At 30.4% G+C, this 10,037-nt stretch overlaps 2 long non-coding RNA genes across 2 annotated transcripts; both read left to right on the top strand.

Annotated features, from left to right (window-relative positions):
* Positions 1-3,543: 3,543 nt before the first annotated feature.
* Positions 3,544-6,006, top strand: LOC145326886 (uncharacterized). Its single transcript, XR_013882016.1, has 4 exons — positions 3,544-3,710; positions 4,589-4,658; positions 5,451-5,508; positions 5,910-6,006. It is a non-coding gene; the product is annotated as an uncharacterized LOC145326886 (long non-coding RNA).
* A 595-nt stretch (positions 6,007-6,601) lies between these two features.
* LOC145326885 (uncharacterized) lies at positions 6,602-7,588 on the top strand. Its single transcript, XR_013882015.1, has 2 exons — positions 6,602-6,686; positions 6,905-7,588. It is a non-coding gene; the product is annotated as an uncharacterized LOC145326885 (long non-coding RNA).
* The last annotated feature ends 2,449 nt before the right edge of the window (positions 7,589-10,037 follow it).

The following is a 10,037-nucleotide window of genomic DNA, read 5'->3' as shown; positions in this document are numbered from 1 at the left end:
TGCTACGCTTTCTAAATCGTACTCAAGTGTTAAAGAAAATTGGTAACCGCATTAATATTGATATTGATAGTTCAATTCTAACCGCATACATGTATAAAATAACGAAAAGAGCTAACCCTTCGGGACGGACGGACAGACCCTAATTATAGAAAAGCTTTGCTTTTAAAAAGTGTGAAGATGAATAAGTTATATGTATAATTATGACAAATTATGATTGAGCACTAGAAAAAGACCTTGTAAGGTCAACATATTCAAATAGTGAGGGATGCAAAATATGAAGAAAACTTTATTTGTTTTTTTTGATTGAAACTTAAATTGATTTTATGGGTATAGTCCCTTTCATGGCATAGCCTCTTCAGGGACATTGCGTCATATTTTAACAGAAGCTTTTCTCCTATTTCTAGCCCCTGAAGGGGCTCTAACCCTGCGCGGCTAACCTAACATAACCTAACCTAAAATAACCTCTCAAAAGCTACTGTGAAATTCGACAAATCGCCCCCTAAGAGGCGTTGCCACGAAAGGGATTATACCCAATTTTATTTTATCTTTTAAAATTTTGAGAAAATTTTTAAATTGTTTTAAATGTGCAGAGAAGCATAAAATTTTGAGTTAATCATTACCTTTTTTAAAAAGGCGAAAGATTTATTCGGTATGATAGATAAAATAGTTATGTTTTTCCAGTATGGCTTCGAAACCGATTAATATCCACTGGAACCGTTTCTCAGCCATACTGAAAAATCATGTATAGCATTATCTTACAGACAATTTTCCACGATAACTTTTCATTTTAATATCCGAAGAAAGCTGTAAACAATACTAAATAACTAACATCAGATTTGTACAAATTCTCTGAAGTGTACTTTTCAAGGAAAACCGGAGACATCGGAAAGTGCCATGCATGACATCATAAAAATACGTCTAAAAGGGAGAGATGATAGTAGAAATGGGAAAGGAAACCCCTAAAAAGGGGATAGATAATATACGTATTTATATGACGACGCACATGACACTCTCAGCTGTCCCGGAAAGTTGTCAAATCTTTCAACTTAGGAACCACATGTGACCGCCCTTCCCAGTAAAATGTTGGTCACATGTCACAATAATTGTGACAATATTATTTGTGACATGTCACTAGTTTTTACAATTTTTAAGATTTTTTGTGACATTTCACAAAGAAATAATTCACTCCAAAAATATTTTTTGTGACATGTCACTAGTTTTTACAATTTAAGAATTTTTTGGGACATTTCACAACAAAATGATTCACTCCAAAAAAAAATGTTTTGTGACATGTCACTAGTTTTATAATTTTATAATTTTTGTGACATTTCACAAAAAATTATCCATACCAATTTACAAAGAAATGATTCCCTCCAAAAATATTATTTGTGACATGTCACTAGTTTTTACAAATTTAAAATTTATTTGTGACATGTCACTAGTTTTTATAATTTTAGAATTTTTGTGACATTTCACAAAAATTTATCCATACCAATTCACAAAGAAATGATGCCCTCCAAAAATATTATTTGTGACATGTCACTAGTTTTTACAATTTAAAAATTTATTTGTGACATGTCACTAGTTTTTACAATTTTAGAATTTTTGTGACACTTCACAAAAAAATATTTGTGACATGTCACTAGTTTTTAAAAAAATACCTAAGGGAATTGTGACAGGTCACCAAAAAAATTAACCCATTATATATCAAAATCCCAAATAAATATATTTTTTGCAATTTATATTATATATACTCCTCTAACACCATGAAGGACTATATTCGATTGTAAAGAGAGCAAAAAAAATGCCCAAAAAATCTTAAAATTTGAAAAAAATTTATTTTCTGGCGCATGCGCCTGGTAGTGTTGTCAAATATTTTTTAATGGGGCCATAATATAAGAATAAAGATTGAATAAAAATAAGATTCTAGGGTTTCTAGCTTATATTCAAAAATATTAATTACAAAATTTTAAATTACAATTTAGTTAAGAAAATTACAAAAATAAGTAAATTTGAACCTATTGGCGCTCAGTCACAACAAAAGATGGCAACCTTAAAAAATTTAAAAATTACACACAACTGTTACAAACAACACTGGTGAGTGTGACTGAAATTGCAAAATTAAATTGTGTAAAATTACGTTATTCTAAAAACATAAGTTATAAGTTTATGGTAATTTTTAGTTTATTTACGTTTTTACATAATTAATTTTTATAATATATTTATTTTTCAATAAAGTAAAGCAAAACTCGCTGCTTTTCTTTTAAAGTTTAATAGTTATTTCTCGTATCGTATTATAAACGGCTTTCCGCGGATATAGAATGTACAATTATAAGATTAAAACTATTTTTTTTTAGCCCCGAGGTGCCGGAGGCACTGGCTAAAAAAACTGGTTTTAGTCTTATGATTGTACATTTCTATATTCGTAGAAAACTGGATATAATACGATGCATGCTAGACATAGTTTTTTCGTATGGATGAGAACCGGTTCCTATCCACCGGATTCGAATGAATACGAGAAATATTTTTCTAAAGAAGGTGTATCAACTATTTTTTTTATAGCTAGCCGGTTCTTTTAGTAAGTAGTAGATGTAAAATTTTTCATAGAATTCAGATATGCAATCGGTTTTTTTGTAGACCTCTTATTTTTTAAGTAATTTAAGTTTAAAAAAAAAAAAATTAAGTCGATTTTAAGGTACTAAAATGCAACAAAAAAAAGAAAGAAAATGGTCATTATGAACAAAAATAGTAAGATCTTTAATTTGACACCTTACTTTTTCAATTCTGTCAGGTAATTATTGAAAAAATCGATTTTTTTAAACCCACGAGAATAAAAACTTTGAACTTAATTTTATTATTTCACAAATAAAAAAATATGGGTTCATATATACCATTAGAATCAGAAAAATATTACGAATCCATTGTAAGCAAAATTGAAAAAAAAGTTTACAATATAGTATATAAACTACAATAAAAGGAATTATATGAAAATATCATATTATGTTGTACAGGCAACGTCTTAATTCTTCAATTGAGTATAAAAATGGGAAGGGGGTAAAGAGGGGGTAAAGAGGGGGTAAAAAAGGGAAGACAATAGTGTTGTCTGAACAAAAAAAATAATTGGCCATTTCTGTAATTTTTTAATTTTTTAATTTTTTTCAATTTTGCTTACAATGGATTCGTAATATTTTTCTGATTCTAATGGTATATATGAACCCATGTTTTTTATGTCTGTTTGAGAAAATATTTAGGTCTAAAGTTTTTATTATACCGAGGTTAAAAAAATAGATTTTTTCAATAATTACTCAACAGAATTTTAAAAGTAAGGTGTCAAATTAAAGATCTTACTATTTTTGTTCTTACTGACCATTTTCTTCTTTTATTTTGTTGCGTTTTAGTACCTTAAAACCGACTTAATTATTTTTTTTTTAAACTTAAATTACTTTAAAAATAAGAGGTCTACAAAAAAACCGATTGCATATCTGAATTCTATGAAAAATTTTACATCTACTACTTACTAAAAGAACCGGCTAGCTATAAAAAAAAAAGTTGATACAACTTCTTTCAGAATCAAGAATGCAGGGAGTTATATCAGAGTTTGAAGCTAATATTTAAATCTGGCTTGTACGCCAGTTTTACTAAAGCGTTTCAGTTTGTTGACAGCATTGACCTCTGTAGAGTTGAAGCTTTGAATTTAAATATTTATCAAGGTAAAAAAAACGCGTATTACCAAAAATTTGTATATTATGGCATGTTATTTTTTTTAAAATTTTGTCAATAAATCGCTTATCATGACACTTTGAATTAAAAAGATTAAAGTAACATTGTTCTATCATATGTATTCTTTAATCAAATACCTCACAGAGGAGAGGGATACATACTATTTGTACCCAAAGTTTTATTAAACAACTTAAGCAATGTTAATCCAGAAGTCTGGTTCACAAGATCAAACCCCAACAGAGTTTCAACCCGCTCATCTGTACCTAACCCAGATTTGAACTTAAATCTACCTTTCCGCAGAACAGAGATTGGCAAAAACACTTTTAGTTCTAGAGCAGTAAGAGGCTGGAACAATCTCCCAAGCGAAATAAAATCTTCTACCAGCCTGGCTCAATTCAAAGTAAAGATTGACAAACACCTGAAAGAAGCTTGACTTTTATGTTAGCACCTCCTTTATGGCCCTAAACGGGGCTCGTCGGAGTATATATTTATATATTATATATTATATTATATATTATATAATCATGTTCGTTGGATCAAATACTTTGGGTTAGTACTAATATTGAATTTTATTGGTTGGTTTAAAACTAGAAGGGAGTATTTTGAAGTTTTTAACAAATAATTATATTTTGTTCATGATTATAGGGGATGTATAACAATTTATCTCCATTGTCTTATCCCTGTTAATAGTAGACAGTTCACCCACTAACAAATGTCGTAAATTATTTTTTTTTCAAAGTCTTATCCCCTAAAATCCCTGAAAATTATTTGCTATTGAACTAACAGTTGTTTTATTCGCAGTACGATAGAGTAACTTAAAACCTAAAGATACGCACATACCAAAGTCAAATTCTTGTTTTATGTTAAGGTGGGCAACGAAAGCAAAAGTGAAATCGAAATTAACTGCTGTGGACTTTAGTGCTAGCTCAAGGAATAAGGTTTATGCTTAATTGATTTGACAACCTATTTAAAACCTAAATTATACATGTATTAAATGTATCTCTAATATTTAATAGGTAGACGTTCCTATACAAATAATTTAGAAAAACATCCTAGAAACTTTAAAAAGCATGTTTTGCCTAGTCTCCTGAAAATAGTCGTAATCATGGAGAGAGGGGACATTTGACTGTACATTGCACTAACTACCAAAATTTTACAAACGCTTATTAGTTTCTGATATTCGTTGGCTATAAAATGTAGATACACTAATAGTGTCGAAATGTTCTTTAATTTTATTTATCAGGAGATGTATACTAAGAGATATAAGTTTTCCGGAATTGTAATGTAGGGAGTAGATTTGAAATCTGCATCAAATTTTAAGGATTTTTTATAAAATTCGTTTTTTGTATAATTCTTTATCTAAAAGCGGAAATACAAATTAAGTTAATTAATTTTGGCATCCGTGATTGGTGGATTTAAAAAATCTGCGCTCTGATTGGATGTCGTACATCATTCAACCAATTAGAGCGCAGGTAGTTTAAAATCCACCTATCCTATTGGTCAAAATTAATTAACTTAAAATGTATTTCCGCTTTTAGATAAAGAATTTTACAAAAAACGAATTTTATAAAAAATCCTTAAAATTTGATGCAGATTTCAAATCTACTCCCTACATTAAAATTCCGGAAAACTTATATCTCTTAATGTATACCTATACATTTATCGTTTTTGTTGACTTGTAACTTAAGATGCCAGATATTATGTAAACCTTATTTCTCTGTTGACTTTAGTTAAACAGATTTGGTGCTTAGTTTCACCATTGTCTTGCCTGTCCGTTCGCTCCTTAAGGTAAGATTCACATTCCCACATGAACAATCATTACACCCCAGAAAAAAGTCCTTGTGTAAAAGTTCCAGGATGTCTGTCTGTGTGTCACACAATTGAGAATGGAGTATAGCCTATATAGATCTAATTTAGGATCCTTGATAATCAATAATTTTTAAAAACAAAGCTTTTCTAGTATTAGGGCAGGTCCGTCCGTACTTCCGTCCTTCTGAAACTGTTTGCTCTTTTCTTGAAAATCTTTTTAATAATGATGTTTATACAATTAGATAAAATTGATAATAGATAATTTAGATAATCTACAAGTGGATTTCTTCTTCATAATACTTCTACGAGACGAACAGACAGATCCTTTTTATACAGTAGTTTCGTTTTAATAGTAAAGTTAATAATATATTTTCATTAAGGATGTTGTAACTGCTGGGGGCAAACTTCCAGCATCTGAAGCTGGATGGTAACAGTCATTTATCAGCGCACAGGCTGCTTTGTATGCTAAGGAAAGAATTCATATCAAATTATTGTTTTTAAAGTCTCAAAAGCAATTAAAATATAGAAAGGCAAATATAAAAAAAACCTATGATAGAAGACACATCCTATTGAAGTCTTTACTCCCCCCCCCCTTGTTTGAGTCTTGACTTATTCTAACTTAACTAAAAAAAGTTTCCTATGTTTGCTATGTTAGATACATGATGATATGTAATGTTGAGGAAATAACCTATGAATGTTTATTTTATGCAGGGTGCAGGAGCCGTATAATTTTGATGCGGCTCCAGCTCCAGCTCCGGCTCCGGCTCCTACCTTAAAATTAATATATCAATTTTTTTCATTATTGAATTTGATAAAATAAAATAAATAATATAAAATATTTTGCTTTTATTTGATTAAAGCTATATAAAAGTAGAAGGATGTGTGTCTATTTGTTAAGTAACAATAGTTTTTCAGTTTATTATATGGAAATAGACCGTTGCCAAATTATAATTATAACGAAAAATACGGCTCCGGATCCGGCTCCGGCTCCACCAAAAATGTTGTTGCTCCCGGGTCCCGGCTCTGGCTCCAGAACACTGATTTTATGAATTCATAAAAAAATAATAGGGATTTGAAACCTGTATAAAAGAATAAGATCCGATATTCCACACAATTTCAAAGAAAACTGAATCACTTTTTTCAATGCAAAAGAACAGGTAATTCTATATCTGTATCTTTAATAGCAGCTAAGATGTTTTAAAAAAATATGTACAAGGTTTACGACATACTGGCATTCAAATTATAGAGTAATTTTGCTTTAAAATTGACTAATATCATGTTTAATAATCATAAGAATAAAAATAAATTCGTGTATTATGGTCATAATAATACTTGAATGTTAAGAGTAATCTTAATAATAAAGTTTTTTTTTCAGGGATACTGTAGAAGAAAGTATGCCGTTGATTTCGAAGCCTTATTGTAACTGACCTCCATTGTTAATTAACATATATCCTGCATTCCTTTTTTTGGGAGAGTAATTTTTAGCATTAGAACTTTTTGTTTTGCAAGAGTTGAACTTATTAACATAAATAAATTGCAGTGGTTTTTTCACTATAATGCTTGGCGACAAACCAACCACAAATTAAAACAACAAAAGTATTGAGGGGGGGGGGAGTCTTTAATCCTTAATTAACTTAACCTAAATTCACTTAAAATAAGTATCAAAATAGTTTGTTTGGTCGGCAAGCATTAGACGGGAAAACTTCTTTCTATAGTATCAAACTTTAAATATGTTTTCTCGTATTCATTTGAATCCGGTGGATAGGAACCAGTTCTCATCCATACCAAAAAACTATGTCTAGCATCGAATTATATCCAGCTTTCTACGAATATAAAAATGTACAATCATGAGATTAAAACAGTTTTTTTAGCCCGTGCCTTTGGTACCTGGGGGCTAAAAAAACTGGTTTTAATCTTATAATTGTATATTCTATATGCGCGGAAAGCTGTTTATAATATGATGCGAGAAATAACTATTATCAAATGCTGTGATTATTAAGTTTTGTCAAATGGTGTGATTATTAAGAAGTTAATATTTATAAATAAATCTATTTTTTTATTACCTTTTTATTTCTGTAGTACCATTGTGACATGTCACTTGTGATGTGTCACTTATAATTCATGTTAATGAAAAATTGTGACAAGTCACACACATACTTGGTGACAAGTCACACAATACTTTGTGACAAGTCACATATTCGGAGACATTCATTCATTCAATGTGACAAGTCACAAACATTCTTTGTGACAAGTCACACAATACTTTGTGACAAGTCACATATTCGGAGACATTCATACATTCAATGTGACAAGTCACAAACATTCTTTGTGACAAGTCACATATTCTGAGACATTCATACATTCTATGTGACAAGTCACACACATTCTTTGTGACAAGTCACACAATACTTTGTGACAAGTCACATATTCGGAGACATTCATACATTCAATGTGACAAGTCACAAACATTCTTTGTGACAAGTCACATATTCTGAGACATTCATACATTCTATGTGACAAGTCACACACATTCTTTGTGACAAGTCACACAATACTTTGTGACATTTCACTCAAAAATCTTGTGACATGTCACATTTTTGATGACAAACTCACTATATAAAGTGTGTGACCGGTCACAAGTTTAGGCGTGTGACATTGTGACATGTCACAAACGTTAACATCGGAAAAAGTTGTGACATTTTTCAAAAACATGTTACTGGGTTGTGTAAAGCCCTAGCTCTAGTGGGGGGCTTGCTTTTTAAACCAGACTCTTTATATAAACAAATATGTCTAAAACTGTCGGAGTCCTTATTTTGGGGCTCCTATAGCTATGTTAGGGAAATTGATAGGAAGACCAACCACCAAAAATCATGATATCGCTGTCAAGAAAACGTCACATTATAGACGTTCAGGCAATCCGAAATAAATAATTAAATTTAGATTTTTTCTATGCTATGTTTAGATATAAAATATAATTGAACTGTAATACAGTAAATCAATTGTAATTTCCAGTAAATGTAATGTTCAAAAAATTATTTTTTTTTATGCAGGGAGGGGACATTGGACTGTTTATTACACTAGTCCCCAAAGTTTAAATAATATTTTCTTATTCGTTAGCGGAACACTTTGGGGACTTTCTATTAAATTGTGATTGGTTGGCTCATTTAGTAGAGAGTCAAAACATTTCAACCACTAATTGTAATCCACAAAAGGGGTAATTTTATGTATCATCATTGGTGATGTACATTAATTTATCGTCTATTGTCTTATCTCTTAAGATCACGGTGCATTATAACCGTTGTACGCTTCTTAGCTACAAACTATCCAGTTCAACATGCTATTTATGAGATTTATTTTAGTTATTTTACAGGAACTACAAAAAAATCAAACTTTTTTTCTCCCCTATGAAAATGGTCATTTAGCATGAATATTCAACACTTATACAATTTAATGGATTGGTGTGCCTCAAAACCAGCAATATTTCTGCATTAGCAACCTCAAAGTGGAAGTAATATTGTTTTTGGATTGAAAATGATTTGCTAGCAGTTTTTTACTAAAATGTGTCTTTCTATCCTTATCCTTATATAAAAGTAACAAAATCTCCCATTGTCTGTTCGTAGAATCTTCCTTACCGCTGAACCGATACGGTTCTCCTCTATAGTGTAGTCTCTCATAGGTCCTAGTCAGGTTTATAACTATTTTGGAGGAGGGTACCACAACCCTTCCAACAGACAAAATAAAGGCCTCTAGGGGTGTAGTCGCTGGTATATTGCACAACAATTTGCTGTAGTTGTCATTAAGAAATATATACAATATATATATTTTCTATTGGTCAAAAAAATTTAGTTCTAAATATTTAGCCAAATTTGTTACTTTGTATTAACTCTGATGTATTTGCTTGTGCTCAAAACTTGCCAACTTTGGGACACATTATAATATCAAGGATCTAAAGGGATAAGACAATGGTAGATTAATTGATGATACACAAAATAAGCCCTACAGTAGACTACAATTTGTGGGTGAAACGTTTGGATGCTCAACTTAATGAACCAACCAATTAAAATTTATTAAAAGTCCCCCAAGCCAACAAATTAGAAAACGTTATTATACAATTTTAGGGACTAGTGTAATAAACTGCCCAATGTCCACTTACTCCCTGTTTGATACTCATACAATTTAGCAGGTAAAAAAAAATTTTATTTATAAGTATATTGAGAGATATCCCAATGTAGCTTCAATTCCTTCAACTTCAGCTGGATCAAAACCTGTTCTAAGATATAATTACAAAAAAATTCTATATATCATTGTATATTGTAAGCTGAAAAATTCCAAAAATTTATTGTTTCTTTTTAATCTAAGAAAGCAATAAATAAACTGTCCACAGAATCGTATTTTATATTATTTTTTATTCACGTTATTGCGGCCAACTGTCTGAAATATACAAGTAACACATGATAAGCCAATCTTTACATTTTCTGCTACTACAAAAATCTAGCTTAAAAGTTGCA

This window comes from Acartia tonsa, chromosome 8, assembly GCF_053477335.1.
Source record: "Acartia tonsa isolate MP-2025a chromosome 8, ASM5347733v1, whole genome shotgun sequence".
Taxonomy (NCBI): domain Eukaryota; kingdom Metazoa; phylum Arthropoda; class Copepoda; order Calanoida; family Acartiidae; genus Acartia; species Acartia tonsa.
Note: the sequence above shows the minus strand (reverse complement) of the source record. Positions and strands in the feature narration are given on the sequence as shown.